Genomic DNA, 18,191 nt, shown 5'->3' with positions numbered 1-18,191 from the left:
AAAAGGCCCCAGAGGCTCAGGTAGGCCTCAGTGCGGCATCGGCAGTGGAGGCAGGCGGAGCAGAGCGGCAGAGCGACTATAAAAGGCCCCAGAGGCTCAGGTAGGCCTCAGTGCGGCATCGGCAGCGGCGGCAGGTGGAGCAGAGCGGCAGAGCGACTACAAAAGGCCCCAGAGGCTCAGGTAGCCCTCAGTGCGGCATCGGCAGCTGCGGTAGGCAGAGCAGAGCGGCAGAGCGACTACAAAAGGCCCCAGAGGCTCAGGTAGGCGTACCAATTTCCAATCTCAGGGAAGGAGAGAGGTAAAAAGTATTCGAGGTGTGACGTCACCACAAAACAGGTAGGTGATTGGTTGGAGTATTTCTCTCGTTTTAAAACTTTAAGTCTGTGGTTTATAGTTTTTAAGGTCTCTGTGGTGTAGCGTGGGCAGTTTGTAAACCAGGGCCCTTAAATATATCATTTAACTGTAGTGAAATTGGTGGGATTCATTTAATTTTAATTAATTAGTTAAAGGGTAAGTCATGGCAGGACAGCCCAGCCCCGTAGTGTGCTCCTCCTGCTCTATGTGGGTAATCAGGGACGCTTCCTGCGTCCCTGACGACCATGTGTGCGGGAAGTGTGTCCAGCTGCAGCTACTGACAGACCGCATTGCGGCACTGGAGCTGCGGATGGATTCATTTTGGAGCATTCGCGAGGCTGAGGACGTCGTGAATATCACATTTAGCGAGTTGGTCACACCGCAGGTAAAGGGTGTACAGGCAGGAAGGGAATGGGTGACCAGCAGGCAGAGTAAGAGGCACAGGCGGGTAGTGCAGGAATCCCCTGCGGCCATCCCCTCTCCAACAGATATACCACTTTGAATACTGTTGGGGGGGGATGACTCATCAGGGGAAGGCAGCAGCAGCCAACTTCCTGGCACCATGGGTGGCTCTGCTGCACAGGCTGGGAGGAAAAAGAGTGGAAGAGCTATAGTGATAGGGGACTCAATTGTAAGGGGAATAGATAGGCGTTTTTGCGGCCGCAATCGAGACTCCAGGATGATGTGTTGCCTCCCTGGTGCAAGGGTCAAGGACGTCTCGGAGTGGCTGCAGAACATTTTGGAGGGGGAGGGTGAACAGCCAGTTGTCGTGGTGCACATAGGCACCAACGATATAGGTAAAAAACGGGATGAGGTCCTAAAAGCAGAATATAGGGAGTTAGGAGGTAAATTAAAAAATAGGACCTCAAAGGTAGTAATCTCAGGATTGCTACCAGTGCCACGTGCTAGTCAGAGTAGAAATAGGAGGATATTTCAAATGAATACGTGGCTAGAGGAATGGTGCAAGGAGGAGGGATTCAAATTCCTTGGACATTGGAACCGGTTCTGGGAGAGGTGGGACCAGTACAAACGGGACAGTTTGCACCTGGGCAGGGCCGGGACCGATGTCCTAGGGGGAGTGTTTGCTAGTGCTGTTCGGGGGGATTTAAACTAAAATGGCAGGGGGTTGGGAACCTGAGCAGGGAGACAGAGGAAAGGAAAACAGGGATAAAAGCAAAAGATAGGAAGGAGAAAAACAAAAGTGGCAGTCAGAGAAATCAACGGTTTAAATCAAACGTGGCCACAGTAAATAATAATTCTAATAGGTCTAAGAGCGTTAAAAAAACAAGCCTGAAGGCTTTATGTCTTAATGCGAGGAGCATTTGTAATAAGGTGGATGAATTGGCTGCGCAAATAGAGGTAAACGAATATGATTTGGTTGGGATTACGGAAACGTGGCTCAAGGATGGCCAAGACTAGGAACTCAACATCCAGGGGTATTCGATATTCAGGAATGATAGGCAAAAAGGAAAGGGAGGTGGGGTAGCATTACTGGTTAAAGAAGGGATTAATACAATTGTAATGAAGGATATTCGCTCTGATGATGTGGAATCTGTATGGGTAGAATTGAGAAATACTAAGGGGAAAAAAACATTAGTGGGAGTGGTATATAGACCTCCAAACAGTAAGGCGAAGGTTGGGGATGGCATTAAAAGTGAAATTAATGAAGCGTGCAATAAGGGCACAGCAGTCATCATGGGTGACTTTAATCGATTGGGCCAACCAAATTAGTAACAATACTGTGGAGGAGGAATTCCTGGAGTGTTTACGGGATGGTTTCCTGGACCAATATGTCGAGGAACCAACCAGAGATCAGGCCATCTTAGACTGGGTATTATGTAACGAGAAAGGATTAATTAGCAATCTTGTTGTACGAGGCCCCTTGGGTCGGAGCGATCATAATATGATCGAATTCTTCATTAAGATGGAGAATGAAGTAGTTGACTCAGAGCGAGTTGGGTAGGATTGATTGGGGAATGGCACTCAAAGGGTTGACAGTGGATAGGCAATGGCAAACATTCAAAGACCGAATGGATGAGCTACAGAATTTGTTCATCCCAGTTTGGCATAAAAATAAAACAAAAAAGGTGACTCAACCGTGGCTAACAAGGGAAATTAGGGATAGCATAAGATCCAAGGAGAGGACATATAAATTGGCTAGAAAAAGCAATAATCCTGAGGATTGGGAGCAGTTTAGGAGTCAACAAAGGAGGACAAAGGGATTAATTAAGAAAGGGAAAATAGAATATGAGAGTAAGCCGGGGAACATAGGGTCTGATGAAAGGGAGGAACTGAAAGAAATCAGTATTTGTAGGGAAATGGTGTTAGGAAAATTGATGGGACTGAAGGCCTATAAATCCCCAGGGCCTGATGGTCTACATCCCAGGGTACTTAAGGAAGTGGCCCTAGAGATAGTAGATGCATTGCTGGTCATCTTCCAGAACTCGATAGACTCTGGAACGGTACCCATGGATTGGAGGGTAGCAAATGTTACCCCACTATTCAAAAAAGGTGGTAGAGAAAAAGTGGGGAATTATAGACCGGTAAGCCTGACATCGGTAGTGGGGAAAATGCTAGAGCCTATTATAAAAGATGTAATAGCAGAGCACTTGGAAAGCAGTGACAGGATCGGACAAAGTCAACATGGATTTACAAAAGGTAAATCATGCTTGACTAATCTACTGGAATTTTTTGAGGATGTAACTGGTAAAATAGATAAGGGAGAACCAGTGGATGTGGTGTATTTGGACTTTCAGAAGGCTTTCGATAAGGTCCCACATAAGAGATTAGCGTGCAAAATTAAGGCACATGGGATTGGGGGCAAGGTATTGACTTGGATAGAGAACTGGTTGGTGGACAGAAAGCAAAGAGTTGGAATAAACGGGTCGTTTTCCGAGTGGCAGGCAGTGACTAGTGGGGTACCGCAAGGATCGGTCCTAGGACCCCAGCTGTTCACAATATATATTAATGATCTGGACGAGGGAATTGGATGTAATATCTCCAAATTTGCAGATGACACAAAGCTGGGTGGGAGGGTAAGCTGTGAGGAGGATGTCGTGAAACTCCAGTACAATTTGGACAGGTTGGGTGATTGGGCAGAAACATGGCAAATGCACTATAATATGGATAAATGTGAGGTTATCCACTTTGGTGGCTAAAACAGGAAGGCAGATTATTATTTGAATGGCAATAGATTGGGAGAAGGGGAAGTGCAAAGAGACCTGGGTGTCCTTGTGCACCAGTCGCTGAAGGTAAGCATGCAGGTGCAGCAGGTGGTTAAGAAGGCAAATGGTATTGTAAGGATCGGAACTCGGTGGACCCAACTGCAGTAAGGCAAACTGAGGCAGAGGTAAGGTTGCAAAATAAAGGTAGACTTTACTTGACATAAACAAAATAACAATAGTACAGAATACAGGCAAGCAGACCAGCACACAGTCTCTCCAGGCAGTGCAACTCAAGACTGAGCAAAGAACATAAAGTGAACACCACTTAAATAGTAGGCATCTAACAATGCACAGGTGAATACAATAATGAATAAAGAAGGACACAATTAAGAGAGTTCATGGAGCCCTCTGGTGGCGAGGCGAGGCAGAGTCTGGGTCATTCCTTACAGGACCCCGCCCCCCTAGGAACGGCCCCTGACGTTCCCCCAGAAGGTCCATGGTGACGACGAAAAAAATTCCGTACTAAATCGCGATCCAGGATGTCTCGGTCCGGGACCCAAGAGCGTTCCTCCGGACCATATCCCTCCCAGTCCACCAGGAACTGGAGGCCCCCGCGAACCCGGCGAGAGTCCATCAGGCGACGGACCGTGTAAGCAGGCTGGCCGTCGATGATGCGGGGAGCAGGAGGAGGCCTCGTGGCGGGCGCCAGGGAACTGCTGGCCACAGCCGGGAGACATGGAAGATAGGATGAATCCGCATGGAGCGGGGTAGCTGGAGATGGTAGGACACCGGGTTGACCTTTCTCAACACCATGAAGGGGCCGATGAAACGAGGCGCCAGCTTGCGGGACTCCACTCGCAGCGGGAGATCCTGCGTAGAAAGCCAGACCCTCTGACCAGGACGGAATGAAGGAGCCGGTCTGCGCCGCTTGTTGGCCTGGATCTGCCGTTGTCGAGAAGCTCGTTTCAAGGCCAGCCGTGCTCTCCTCCAGGTCCGCCGACAATGCTGGACAAACCTCTCCGCGGACGGAACCCCCACCTCGAGCTCCTGCTCCTGGAACAGTGGGGGTTGAAAACCGAACTGGCACTCGAACGGCGACAGTCCTGTGGGGGAGCAGCGCAACGTGTTGTGCGCGTACTCAGCCCAGACGATGTGACGACTCCAGGTCGCAGGGTTAGCGAACACGAGACACCTCAGGGTCGTCTCCAGGTCTTGGTTGATTCGTTCTGTTTGACCGTTCGACTGAGGGTGGAAACCCGAGGAAAGACTGACAGTAGCTCCAATGAGCTTGTAGAAGGCTTTCCAAAACCGGGAGGCGAATTGTGGACCACGGTCAGAAACGATGTCAAGGGGCAAACCGAATAACCTGAAAACATGCTGGACCATGAGCTCGGCTGTCTCTTGAGCTGAGGGAAGCTTGGGCAAGGGCAGAAAACGACAGGCTTTGGAGAAGCGATCTACGATGACCAGAATGACCGTGTTGCCTTGAGATGGTGGAAGGCCTGTGATGAAATCCACCGAGAGGTGTGACCAGGGACAAGTGGGAATGGGGAGAGGATGCAGCAAACCCTGGGGGCGAGATCGAGGGTTCTTGTTTCGTGCACAAATGGCACAAGCTGCCACGAACGCCTTTACGTCCTTCTCCATGGTGGGCCACCAGAACCTTCTACGAAGAAACTCCAGCGTCCTGGATGCGCCTGGATGACCGGTGAGTCGCGACGAATGCCCCCACTGCAGGACTTGTGAGCGAGTCGTGTTGGGGACAAAAAGGCGACCTGGTGGGCCATTGCCAGGGTCTGCCTCCCTCTGTTGCGCCTTTCTGACCAGCGTCTTGATTCCCCAGCAAACCGGTGCTACAATTCGGGAAGTAGAAATAATAGGTTCTGGTTGTCTCTCCCGCTCGGGTGGATCAAATTGCCTGGAGAGAGCATCAGGCTTGAGATTCTTGGAACCTGGACGATATGATAGGACAAAGTCAAAACGATTAAAAAACAGTGCCCAGCGAGCTTGACGAGAGTTAAGTCGTTTGGCCTCCTGGATCTAGGCCAGATGCTTATGGTCAGTCCAGACAATGAACGGGTGTTTAGACCCCTCCAACCAATATCTCCACTCCTCCAGTGCCAACTTAACTGCCAGTAATTCCCTGTTCCCAATATCGTAGTTTCGTTCAGCGGGAGTGAGTCGGCGAGAGAAAAAGGCGCAAGGGTGCAGTTTGTTGTCGTTAGACCGTTGGGATAAAACGGCGCCCACTCCTATATCCGAGGCATCCACCTCGACAATGAAGGGGAGTGAGGGATCCGGAATAACGAGGACAGGAGCAGACGTGAAGCGCCGCTTGAGATCCTCGAAAGCCTGCGCAGCCTCAGCGGACCAACTGAACCGGGTAGAGGCGATCCTGGTGAGGGCGTTAAGAGGGGCAGCAATGGTGCCGAAGTTTCTGATGAACCTCCGATAGAAGTTAGCAAATCCCAAGAAACGTTGCACCTGTTTGAGAGAGGTGGGTGGTGGCCAATCTCGGACAGCTTGGGTCTTGCCAGGGTCCATTTGGATGTTACTGCTGGAGATGATGAAGCCCAGAAATGAAACTGTGGAAACGTGAAATTCACACTTCTCCGCCTTGACAAACAAGTGGTTGTTAAACAAAAGTTGCAGGACTTGTCTTACATGCTGGACATGATCGTGAAGAGTTTGAGAAAATGAGAATGTCATCCAGGTAGACAAAAACAAAGCGATTCAGCATGTCTCGGAGAACGTCGTTGATGAGCGCCTGGAACACAGCAGGGGCGTTGGTCAATCCAAAGGGCATAACCAGGTACTCATAGTGCCCAGTGGGTGTATTGAATGCCGTCTTCCACTCGTCCCCTTCGCGGACGCGGATGAGGTTATAGGCGTTGCGGAGGTCCAATTTAGTGAAGACCGTGGCTCCCTGAAGTAGCTCGAAAGCCGTCGACATGAGTGGAAGAGGATAACGGTTCTTTATAGTAATCCGGTTAAGGCCACGGTAGTCGATGCAGGGACGGAGACCTCCATCTTTCTTACTCACGAAGAAAAAACCGGCACCAGCAGGAGAGGTGGACAAACGGATGAAGCCAGCGGCGAGGGCGTCACGGATGTACTCCTCCATGGCGGCGGTCTCAGGAGCAGAAAGGGAAAAGATCCTACCCCTAGGTGGGCATGTCCCAGGCAGGAGTTCAACGGCACAGTCATATGGCCTATGAGGGGGAAGTGATGTGGCTCGAACCTTACTGAAGACCTCTTTTAGATCCTCATACTCGGGTGGCACTCGGGACAATTCAGGGCGTGATGGGAACTCCTGGGGCTGGGAAGGAGACTTGGCACGAAGACAGGTAGTATGGCAGGCGGAGCCCCATTCCGTAAGCCGGCCGGTGACCCAATCTAAGCGAGGATTATGGCAGGCCAACCAAGGGTAACCCAGAATTAATGGAAACTGGGAAGAGTGGATAAGGGAGAATTGGATGGTCTCAAAATGTTGTCCTTCCACGCCCAAACACAGAGGGGCAGTATAATGGTGAACGGTTCCAGAACCCAGGGGTCTTCCATCCAGGGCAACAACAGTGAGGGGGTGATCAGGATGGGTCAGGGGAATCTTGAGCTGTTTAGCTAACCCCAGATCTATGAAGTTACCATCAGACCCCGAATCCACCATGGCCTTAAGATCATATTGTTGATTGTCCCAGAAAAGGGAGGATGCCAGCAAAACCCTAGAAACAGTGGGGTCGGAAGGAATGGTTATGCTCATCTCAGGTCCCTCCGTCCTGGATGAGCCCTGGCTTTTCCCACCAAATCAGGACAGGAAGAGCGGAAGTGGCCAGCTTTCCCACAACAGAGACAAGATCCCTCTCTCATTCGGCGATCATGTTCGGGCTGCGAGAGGCGGGTTACTCCCACCTGCATGGGCTCCTCTGGATCGGTCAAAGACGAACTCGGGATGGCTCGGAGGTTCTCAGATGGCTTCGAAGCAGGAAAAGCTCTGGTCTCTGGAAACGGAGTGAAAAAGGAATGGCGTTCTCTTCGCCTCTCACGGAGCCGATTATCCACACGAACGGAGATATCAAAAAGAGATTCCAAATCACTCACCGGATCCCTGGAAGCCAGTTCGTCCTTGATCTCATCCGTGAGACCGTGGCGAAAGGTGGCGATGAGCGCCTCCGAATTCCATTGGCTTTCAGCAGCGAGAGTGCGAAACTCAATAGCGTAGTCCGCAACACTACGAACCCCCTGGCGAAGCCGAAGTAGTCTGTTAGATGCTTCTCTCCCACTGACAGGGTGATCAAAAACCCTTCTCATTTCTTCCGAGAAAAGTTGGTAGTTTGAACATACCGGCGTTTGCTGTTCCCAGACGGCTGTAGCCCAGGTAAGCGCCTTGCCGGTAAGTAGCGAAATGATGTAGGCCACTCGGGAACAGTCACTGGGAAATAATGAACCCTGCAGTTGGAAGACCAGGGAACACTGGATTAGGAAACCTCGACATCCTCCTGGGTTACCGTCGTAGCGCTCGGGTGCAGGTAATCGGGGTTCTCTCAGAGGAGAAGGCGAAACCGTAGGAGCGGGTAACGGTGCAGGAGCGGCTTGGATCACCTGACTCTGTTTCTGGCTCTGATGGAAAGTGATGACGAGGCCCTCCAGCAGATTCTGGTATCGGAAGACTGCCGTGGCGAGACACTGCAGTTCGTTCAAAATAAGTTGTAGCTGTTCAGAAACTTGTCTTGGCCATTGGTCCTTCTCTGCTGGGTCCATGTTTTGGCTCAGTCTTGCTGTAAGGATCGGAACTCGGTGGACCCAACTGCAGTAAGGCAAACTGAGGCAGAGGTAAGGTTGCAAAATAAAGGTAGACTTTACTTGACATAAACAAAATAACAATAGTACAGAATACAGGCAAGCAGACCAGCACACAGTCTCTCCAGGCAGTGCAACTCAAGACTGAGCAAAGAACATAAAGTGAACACCACTTAAATAGTAGGCATCTAACAATGCACAGGTGAATACAATAATGAATAAAGAAGGACACAATTAAGAGAGTTCATGGAGCCCTCTGGTGGCGAGGCGAGGCAGAGTCTGGGTCATTCCTTACAGGTATGTTGGCCTTCGTAGCAAGAGGGTTCGAGTACAGGAAAAAGGATGTCTTGCTACAGTTGTACAGGGCCTTGGTGAGACCACACCTTGAGTATTGTGTGCAGTTTTGGTCACCTTACCTGAGGAAGGACATTCTTGCCATGGAGGGAGTGCAGCGAAGATTCACCAGGCTGATACCTGGGATGGCAGGAATGACGTATGAGGAGAGATTGTGTCGATTGGGCTTATACTGACTGGAGTTTAGAAGATTGAGAGGGGATCTCATCGAAACCTATAAAATTCTGTCAGGTCTGGACAGACTAGATGCAGGAAGGATGTTTCTGATGGCCGGGGAGTCCAGAACCAGGGGTCATAGTCTAAGGATAAGGGGTAAGCCATTTAGGACTGAAATGAGGAGGAATTTCTTCACCCAGAGAGTGGTGAACCTGTGGAATTCTCTGCCACAGAGGGCGGTGGAGGCCAGTTCATTAAATATATTCAAGAAAGATTTGGATATATTTCCTGAGGCTAAAGGGATCAAGGGATATGGGGAGAAGGCAGGGACAGGGTACTGAATTTGGATGATCAGCCATGATCTCATTGAATGGCGGAGCAGGCTCGAAGGGCCGAATGGCCTACTCCTGCTCCTATCTTCTATGTTTCTATGTTTCTAAGACCACTTTGGTTTCTTAGGGAGTGAGATTTTGGTGCAACAAGTCCCATTTACATCTGTTTTATACAGGCATCTTGTTATAATTAGTAAAGCATCTTAATCTTATCATTCACCTGGTTCAAATCAGGAAGTTACATATAAATTTTTGGTGTGCAGATTTAGTTATGGATCTAAGAAATGGGAAGGGCAGCTATCCAATAGTTACCCCTTGTCAAGAAGCTGTAATTCATTACCAGGAGCAATGTGGTTGCCTGCTGCCTCCTGTCACCTGTATGTAGTAAATTCATTACTTGAAAGGTCAGCAAAAACTCTACAAAACAAACCCACCGTAATTTGTTAACACACTCATCCTGTAGTGTTTTAGTTCCTGGCCACGCACATTGTCGACCTGCTGGTACCTCAATGATCATTGCTTGGGCCTCAGCTATTCACAATCTATATCAATGATTTGGATGAGGGTACCAACAAACAGTATGTTCATGCCTACTTCTTCTCACATCCCACTTCTCCCTCAGCCCACAATCGTTTTGCACTTTCAAGCTACTCATGCTGTATGCATGCAATTCTGCCTTCCTGCCCCCTCCCCTCACCATAACTCGACTCTTGTGCCTTTCTGCTTTCAGATAATCAGCAAGCACCTGAGCAGCCTGTCCCTGAGGGCACTGCAGAGAGCAAGGCAGGAGAAGAGGAAGAAGACTGCATCACTGTGTGATGAAATATATGCCTTCATCAGCCCCTGTGTTTTACCTGCTTTGTATTGTGTGTACCGCCCCCTTTTTCCTATTGTGTGTATTGGCTACGCCCCTGTCTTTTGTCATATAAAGGTCTCAAGAGCTGTATGAGTCATTCTATCAGACGAACCCGGTGTGGAAAGACCTGCAATGTTCTTAGTGATTAAAAGCCTTTAGTTGAATCCTTTAAACTCCTTGTCTTTGAGTTATTGATGGCACATCAATTTTAATCACTAAAACACCAAGATGGATCGACTCCTGAAACCAGAGCGCTTGGATCTGGACCCCCATGCCTCAGACACTGGTTCCAATGCTTCGAATTTTTCATCGCAAACTCATCCACCGCCATAGCAGCCGCAACCGCCACCGGAGACGTGAAACTGGGAATCCTGCGAAACTGGGTGAGCCATCGGGTCTCCCCTCTCATCCAAGATGCCACCAGCTACGGGGATGCCTGCACCATTCTGAAGGCCCACTACGTGCGGCCAATAAACGAGGTGTACGCCAGGCATCTTCTGACTACTCGCACGCAGCGGCATGGTGAGTCACTAGAGGACTTCATGCTAAGCCTAAAAGTACTGGGCAGAGACTGTAACTGTAAGGCCGTGTCTGCCATTGTGTACACGGAGGAGCTGATCCGAGACTCCTTTATTGCGGGCCTCAGTTCAAATTACATTCGGCAGAAACTGTTTGAAAAGGAGGGACTGGACTTAAAACAGGCTATGGGTATAGCGCGATCACTGGATATGGCCCAGAGGAACTCTGAATCCTGTTCCTCAGGCCACGCGGCCCACTCCGCCTCGTGTGCGCCGTGGGGGCCGCCATCTTGGAAGCCATCTTCACCTCCCAGGTCTCAGGCCAGCCCAGCACCATCGGAGCCCCAGCCCCCACCCAGGAGCCCCACTACTGCCGCGATGCATCGGGGCCCGAAATGCTACTTCTGCGGCCAGGACAAACACTCCAGGCATCTGTGCCCAGCAAAGGGCACCACCTGTTTGAAATGCGGGAAAAAAGGACATTTCAGCAAAGTCTGCAGAGGGAACCCCGTCTCCAACTCCACCACCGCCGCGTGCGCGCCGTGGGGGCGGCCATCTTGGACGCCATCTTGTCCACCCTCATGGAGTCCACCATCTTGCCCCGACTACACGGACCTCCAGGACCCACTGGTGGCCTCGATCACAGTGGATCAATCCAGGCCGCATCCGTTGTCTAAATCGATGATGGACATAGAGGTAAACGGGAACAAGGTTAAATGCTTGATTGACTGCGGGAGCACCGAAAGCTTTATTCATCCTAGCCTGGTAAAATGACTTTCACTAACGATAGTCCCCACACAGGGCAAAATCGCCATGGCTGATAAGACTCATACCTCAAAAATTACATGTTTCTGCGCGGTTATGTTGTCGGTAAAAGGCACTGATTACAGAGATTTTAAACTATTGATAATGCCAGATCTCTGTGTGAGCGTGATCTTGGGTCTGGACTTCCAGTGCCACCACCAAAGTATCACGCTTACCTACGGTGGGTCCCAGCCGCCCCTCACAGTGTGCGGTCTGGCTACCCTGAAGGTCAAGCCGCCCTCTCTGTTCGCCAACCTCGCACCCAACTGTCGACCCATAGCGACCAAGAGTAGGCGGTACAGCTGGGAGGACAGACGGTTCATTGCGTCAGAAGTAGAAAGACTCAAGCGGGAGGGTATCATCGAATGCAGTACCAGCCCGTGGCGCGCCCAGGTAGTAGTAGTTAAGGGTAGCGAAAAGAAGCGGATGGTGATAGATTATAGCCAGACGGTTAATCTATACACCCAGCTAGACGCCTACCCTCTGCCCCGCATAGCGGATATGGTTAACCAAATTGCGCAATACCGGGTGTTTTCCACCATCGACCTAAAATCGGCATACCACCAGCTCCCCATTAGGCCGGAGGACCGTCCATACACCGCCTTCGAGGCGAACGGACGCCTGTACCACTTCCTCAGAGTCCCCTTTGGGGTAACGAATGGGGTCTCGGTCTTCCAGCGGGAGATGGACCGCATGGTCGATGAGAACCAGTTAACAGCCACCTACCCATACCTAGACAACGTCACCATCTGCAGCCACGACCAGCAAGACCACGACTCGAACCTCGCGAGATTTCTGAAAACCGCCCTCAGACTCAATCTCACCTACAATGAGGATAAGTGTGTCTTTAGCACCACGCGCCTCTGTATCCTGGGCTGCGTGGTGGAAAACGGGGAAATCGGTCCGGACCCCGACCGATTGCGCCCCCTACGGGAGCTACCCCTACCAAACACTCCCAAGGCCCTGAAAAGGTGCCTGGGGTTCTTCTCCTATTACGCCCAATGGGTCCCCAATTATTCCGACAAGGCCCATCCCCTCCTGAAATCAACGTCCTTCCCGCTCACGGCCGAGGCCCACGCCGCCTTCAACAGCATTAAACACGACATTGAGAAGGCCGCGCTGCAGGCAGTGGACGAAAACATCCCTTTCCAGGTCGAAAGCGATGCATCCGACTTCGCTTTAGCAGCCACCCTCAACCAGGATGGGCGGCCCGTAGCCTTTTTCTCAAGAACCCTCCAAGGGCCCGAGATCAGGCACTCCTCGGTAGAGAAGGAGGCCCAGGCCATAGTGGAGGCAATGCGGCACTGGAGGCACTACCTAGCCGGCAAACGCTTCACCCTGTTTACCGACCAGCGGTCGGTAGCCTTCATGTTTAACAACAAACAGAGGGGGAAGATCAAGAACGACAAAATTCTCAGGTGGCGGATCGAACTCTCCACATTTGAGTACGACATAATATATAGGCCAGGGGCCCTCAACGAATCCCCCGACGCCCTATCACGAGGGATGTGTGCCAGCATCCAGGGGGACAGGCTACAGGGCCTCCACAATGGCCTCTGCCACCCGGGGGGTCACCCGGCTATTCCACTTTATAAAATCCCGTAACCTGCCCTATTCCATCGAGGAAGTCCGGTCTATGACCAGGGACTGCCGCACCTGTGCGGAATGCAAGCCCCGTTTTTTCAGGCCCGACCGAGCCCACCTGATCAAAGCTACACGGCCATTCGAGCGCCTGAGCTTAGATTTCAAGGGACCACTCCCCTCCACCGACCGCAATGTGTACTTTCTCAACATTGTGGACGAGTACTCCCGCTTCCCATTCGCCTACCCCTGCCCAGACATGACCAGTGCCACGGTCATCAAGTGCCTCGGCAACCTGTTTTGCACGTTCGGCATGCCTAACTACATCCACACTGACAGGGGGGCGTCGTTCATGAGCGACGAACTACGCCAATACCTGCTGTCGAAGGGGATAGCCACGAGTCGGACCACTAGTTATAACCCCCGGGGTGATGGGCAAGTGGAGAGGGAGAACGCGACAGTGTGGAAGGCGGTCACCTTAGCACTAAGGTCTAAAGGCCTCCCCACCTCCCGCTGGCAAGAGGTCCTCCCAGACATATTCCACTCGATAAGGTCACTACTGTGTACTGCTACTAACGCCACTCCTCACGAGAAGATGTTTGTTTTTCCCCGCAAATCAACCTCAGGAGTGTCCCTACCCTTGTGGCTCTCCACCCCAGGGACAGTCCTATTACGGAAGCATGTGAGGGGCCACACAATGGATCCCCTCGTGGAGGCAGTACACCTACTCCACGCAAACCCACAGTACGCGTACGTCAAGCACGCCGACGGGCGTGAGGACACCGTGTCCATAAAGGACCTCACCTCGGCAGGAATTGTCGACGACCCATCACCACCACCCCCAGAAGAACCTCCACCATCCCCAGGCTCACCACCCCCAGAAGTACCTGCAACACCCCCAACACATGGGTATGCCCAGGAGGGCACCACGGACTCCCGGTCGGAACCCGAGGTACTGTTGCGACGTTCAGGAAGGACTATCACACCCCCGGACAGACTAAATCTGTAGAAGGGGTGAATGTGATGAAATATATGCCTTCATCAGCCCCTGTGTTTTACCTGCTTTGTATTGTATTGTGTGTACCGCCCCCTTTTTCCTATTGTGTGTATTGGTTACGCCCCTGTCTTTTGTCATATAAAGGTCTCAAGAGCTGTATGAGTCATTCTATCAGACGAACCCGGTGTGGAAAGACCTGCAATGTTCTTAGTGATTAAAAGCCTTTAGTTGAATCCTTTAAACCCCTTGTCTTTGAGTTATTGATGGCACATCACACTGCATCTCACCCGCAAACATCAGCTCAGATACTGGCATACATTCTTTAGAGGCTAGTGTAGAAGCAGGATCTGCACAGGGTGAGGCACTGGGCATGAGTGGGCTGCAGCAAGGCCGGGGGAAAGGGTAGCTCGGGGGCCAGCTCCCTGGAAGGTGAGTTCGGGCGGGAGTTCTGCTGCACAGGACTCAAATGAGGACGTCGATGAGGAGCCATTTAGAAGAAGGGTGATGGGCATGCACATGCGAATGTTAGGTGCAATGGCAAGGCTGCCAGAGAGCCTCTCAGCAACAGCAAGAAGCGTGGAGGAGTCCGCCTCCAACATTGCACAAGGCTCTGCGCAGGGCATGGAGCCTAGCATTTCCAGTCTGCAAAAGATGGTAGACTCCCAGACAAACCGTGGCAACCCAGACGTGATGATGCGCATGATGGGCGATTTTGCAGCTTCCATTGCAACAGAGGTGGAAGCGACCCAACGTGTTATTGGTGCAATGGAAGCTCAGATTGCTCTCATGCATTCTCAACGTGAGGCCACCCAAGCTCTGACTGCTGCCATCATGGCTGGGTCTACCACCTTTGACCGGGGCTTTCACGGTGTCACAGCAGGCCTGCAATTAGAATTATTAAAAGAAGTAAATGAGATGCTGTCTTGACTGCCTGGAGAATTGAAATTATGTCAGAAGCCTTCATTGTCTGGCATATGAACATAAGAACATAAGAAATAGGAGCAGGAGTAGGCCATTCGCCCCCTCGACCTTGCTCCACCATTCACTAAGATCATGACTGATCTTCTACCTCAACTCCACTTTCCTGCACGATCCCCATATCCCTTGATTCCCTTAATATCCAAAAATCTATCGATCTCTGTCTTGAATATACTCAACGACTGAGCCTCCACAGCCCTCTGGGGTAGAGAATTCCAAAGATTCACCACTCTCTGAGTGAAGAAATTTCTCCTCATCTTAGTCCTTAATGGCCGACCCTTTATTCTGAGACTGTGACCCCTGGTTCTAGACTCCCCAGCCAGAGGAAACATCCTTCCTGCATCTACCCTGTCAAGCCCTGTAAGAATTTTGAATGTTTCAATGAGATCGCCTCTCATTTTTCTAAACTCTAGAGAATACAGGCCTAATGTACTCAATCTTTCCTCATAGGACAATCCCCCCATCCCAGGAATCAGTCTGGAGAAACTTCGTTGCACTCCCTCTATGGCAAGTATATCCTTCCTTAGGTAAGGTGACCAAAACTGTACACAGTACTCCAGGTGTGGTCTCACCAGGGCCCTATATAATTGCAGTAAGACATTTTAAGGGGAAAATTGGCTCCCTTTGGGGAAATAACTTCGCCAGGGAGCTATTTTTAGCGTCCCGAAAAAGTTAGCACCCCGCGCCCGAAATTCAATGGTAGCGCCCCAAGCAGGAGGCGGGGCACTACTGGAAGCGATACCCCTCCCTCTTGGGGCACTCCCATTCAATATCGCGGTGCTATGTGCAGCAGCGCCACGTGCGCCGTCACGTAGCACCGCGGTACTGCAGGCCTCCCGCCCCTGATTAAAGGGGAGCTGCCTAGCACAGTGCACACCGGGGCCCTGCTGGACCACCGGGGAGCGGGGTGCCGGCAAAAGAGCATAAAAACATAGAAACATAGAAGATAGGAGCAGGAGTAGGCCATTCGGCCCCTCAAGCCTGTTCCGCCATTTAATGAGATCATGGCTGATCATCCAAATTCAGTACCCTGTCCCTGCTTTCTCCCCATATCCCTTGATCCCTTTAGCCTTAAGAAATAATGTTATGTCTGACATTTGATGATAGGTACTCGATTGCCTTGGCCTCAGCACATGGAGTTTGATAGTGCTGTGATCATTGTATTGTGTATAGGTATTCGATTGCTTGTGCCTGAAAGTGTGTGTGTGGCAGCCATATTAAAAGCAGCATGAACTGAACTCACTGACGGTCTCTGGATTATCTTTGCAAACGCAACAAATATATCTAACTCCTTCTTGAATATATTTAATGAATTGGCCTCAACTGCCTTCTGTGGTAGAGAATTCCACAGGTTCACCACTCTCTGGGTGAAGAAATTCCTCCTCATCTCTGTCCTAAATGGCTTACCCCTTATCCTTAGACTGTGACCCCTGGTTCTGAACTCCCCCACCATCGGGAACATCCCTCCTGCATCTAGTCTGTCTAGTCCTGTTAGAATTTTATAAGTTTCAATGAGATCCCTTCTCATTCTTCTAAACGCTAGCGAATATAAGCCTAATCGACCCAATCTCTCCTCATACGTCATTCCTGCCATCTCAGGTATCAGTCTGGTGAATCTTCGCTACACTCTCTCCATGGCAAGAACATCCTTCCTCAGATAAGGTGACCAAAACTGCACACAATACTCAAGGTGTGGTCTCACCAAGGCCCTGTACAACTGCAGCAAGGCATCCTTGCTCCTGTACTCGAATCCTCTCGCTATGAAGGCCAACATACCATTTGCCTTCTTAACCGCCTGCTGCACCTGCATGCTTACCTTCAGCGACTGGTGCACAAGGACACCCAGGTCTCGTTGCACTTCCCCTTTTCCCAATCTATTGCCGTTCGCAGCCGGCACCCTGCAGCAGGAGGCTAGAAGAGGCAGATTCTGGCAGGCGGCCCAAGAAAAAATGGCCGCCCGGCACCTGCCCTTTAATTAGTGCCGCCCCAGCCGCAAAAACGCCACCCTGACCCTGTCGGACATAGCGCTCGGCAGTAGGTCAAGGGGCGCGAGCCAAGTTTGCGGCCAGGGCATGAGTGGGGCGCAGGACACTGCAATGACGTCATCGCCAGAGTTGCAGCGCCGTGAGGCGCTACTGGCTACTGCTGCTGCTAACCTCCTGCTGAATTTCACGGGAGGCATTAGCGGCACTGCACCCAGGCGCTAGTTGCTTTGCGCCCATTCGGGACACTAACGGGAGGTGCAATGCAACTGAATTATACTCAAATCCTCTTGTAATAAAGGCCAACATACCATTTGTATTATTAATTGGCAGTCTGCGCAGAGCAGAATTAAACGGAGTACACTTAAACAGAGTGTTTCATTTGGGAATTTGGAAAGACTGGTGTAAAGTCTGTGGGTTGTGCAGTTAATTACGACACAGACTTCAGGAGTAACATACAACAGGACTTTACTATTCGAAGGTCAGGGCGAATCTGCCCTATAAATCATGCCACAGCACTTATATACCGGTGTGGTCACCGTCGGTATTACCGTATACAGAAGCCAAACAAGTAGTGCCACACCTAAAATAGTTCTCTTAAAGGTGAACGGTTACATACAATAGTCTCTTAAAGGTAGACGGTTACATACACTACAATCCTCCTTTTTTAGCTTACAACATACTATTTCTCATTAACATACATATATTCAACTTCAGATAAACAATTTACAGATATAGTCTCTGCGGGAAACAGTTCACAGGTTCAGTCTCTGTGGGAAACAGTTCACAGGTTCAGTCTCTGTGGGAACAGTGTATAGATTCAGTCTCTAGTCTTGACTCGGTCCGAACAACATCGCTGTGGTGTAGCCGGTTCACATTGCTAGCGTGACTCCTCCACTAGTCTTCCCCTTGATGTAACAGCTTGAACTTTCGTCCTGCTGAACCAGCAATGCTGACTTTTACAACAGCTGTATTGCCTTGGTAATTTTTCTTACTTTCCAACTGATTTATCTCCCTTTGTAGGGCCCACGTGCATGATCTGGTAGGAGTGATAATGAATTTTGATGGTTATCATCTTCTGCTTCTTCTTTTTCTTTTCTGCTTCTTGGAGACTCTCGGGGCTCCCTTATCAGCTGCCAGCTGTAGCGCCACCATCTCTCTATGTTCCTTAGACTTTAAGTGCTTCATCCTGATTTCTGCACTTTGGGAGTTTTCATCACAAGCTGGGCAGACCAGATCCTCGTAATATTCAGTGTCACTCAACAGGTCATGGTAATATTCGGGTTCGTCCTGAGTTAGGCCGACGAGAGGACCTTCT

Source organism: Somniosus microcephalus, chromosome 6 (genome assembly GCF_052327205.1).
Source record: "Somniosus microcephalus isolate GS21.2 chromosome 6, FLI_Smic_1.0, whole genome shotgun sequence".
NCBI lineage: Eukaryota > Metazoa > Chordata > Chondrichthyes > Squaliformes > Somniosidae > Somniosus > Somniosus microcephalus.
The sequence above is the reverse complement of the archived record's forward strand: the minus strand, read 5'-3'. Positions refer to the sequence as shown.